At 46.6% G+C, this 1,446-nt stretch overlaps 1 pseudogene; it reads left to right on the plus strand.

Annotated features, from left to right (window-relative positions):
• The first annotated feature begins 249 nt into the window (after window positions 1-249).
• LOC108400856 (olfactory receptor 5V1-like) lies at window positions 250-1,176 on the plus strand (annotated as a pseudogene).
• The last annotated feature ends 270 nt before the right edge of the window (window positions 1,177-1,446 follow it).

The following is a 1,446-nucleotide window of genomic DNA, read 5'->3' on the forward strand; positions in this document are numbered from 1 at the left end:
CTCAGGGTCTCAAAGAGCTTCCTTAGTGAGAGGATCTGAAGATGAATATTGAAAGAAACAGCATGAAATCAGAATATGATTTTAACAACAGTTCTAATAATCGGAATCTTTAATTAAATAAGGCTAACATATTCATCACCAACCACACACAATGTTTTTCAAATTTCTAATAAATAGTTCCCTTGTTTTTCCTCTTACCTGTGCTTGTTCACTTCCTTCCCTCCAGAGAGACACCAGTGGAGAGAGGAGATGGATGGCTATAATCTCACCCCCATGACTCACTTTATCCTCGTGGGGCTCTCTGACCTCCCCGAGGTTCGCTATCCTCTCTTTGTGGTCTTTGCCATCACCTACCAAGTCACCTTGGTGGGAAATGGGGCCATTCTCTTGGCCATAGGGATGGAGAAGAAGCTGCACACACCCATGTATTACTTTCTGGCCAATCTGTCCCTCTTAGACATATTCTGTCCATCAGCTACTGTCCTCAAGACGCTGGACAACCTCTTGACTGGGAATCACAGCATTTCCTTCCTGGGCTGTGCTTTGCAGCTTTATTTCCTGGTGGCCCTGGTGGGGACTGAGGTCTTCCTTCTCGCTGTCATGGCTTATAACCGGTACTTGGCCATCTGTGTCCCCCTCCATTACACCCTCATCATGACCAAGGCACATTGTGCCCAGCTGGCATCTGGGACCTGGGCAGCAGGGTTTCTCCATTCCCTCCTCCATATGGTGTCCACCTTCTGCCTGTCTTCCTGCAAATCCAATCGGGTTAACCAGTTCTACTGTGACATCCCCCCTGTGGTGGCCCTCTCCTGCTCATCCACCTACCTAGCAGAAATGTTTGTTTCAGTGGTAGGAGGTGTCTTGGGAATTGGTGCCTTCCTAACCACCTTCATTTCTTAGGTATACATCATATCCACCATCGTAAAGATCCATTCAGTGGAAGGGAAGCGCAAAGCCTTCTCCACATGTGCCTCCCACCTCCTGGTGGTCTGTTTGTTCTATGGCATAGCCATCTTCACCTACGTTCGGCCCTCTTCAAGTCACCACTCCCCAGACAAGGACAGACTCATCTCCATGCTCTATGGGGCTATCACCCCAATGCTAAACTCCATGATCTACAGCTTGAGGAACACAGAGGTGAAAGGGGCACTCAGCAGGATCTTATGTCACTGAGCACGTTTACAGTGAGTGTAATAGTAAAAAGTAATGACTCAATACTACAATCATGGATCATTTTCTCCAGAGTTTTCCTCAACCTGGGGATCCCAGTTACCTTCCAGGTTTAGTCTCCAGTCAGATGGTCTCTCTCTGCATTTCTGATTCTATTTTCACCTTGGGATTCAATATCTTCTCTCCTCTTCTTTTCTGTGTTCTGTCCTTCCTTTATCAATACTGAATTGTTCTTACATTATTCAAAGACACCCTGTTAACTCCTTCTCTGGA

The sequence above is a fragment of the Manis javanica genome, chromosome 14, assembly GCF_040802235.1.
Source record: "Manis javanica isolate MJ-LG chromosome 14, MJ_LKY, whole genome shotgun sequence".
NCBI classification, from domain to species: Eukaryota; Metazoa; Chordata; class Mammalia; order Pholidota; family Manidae; genus Manis; species Manis javanica.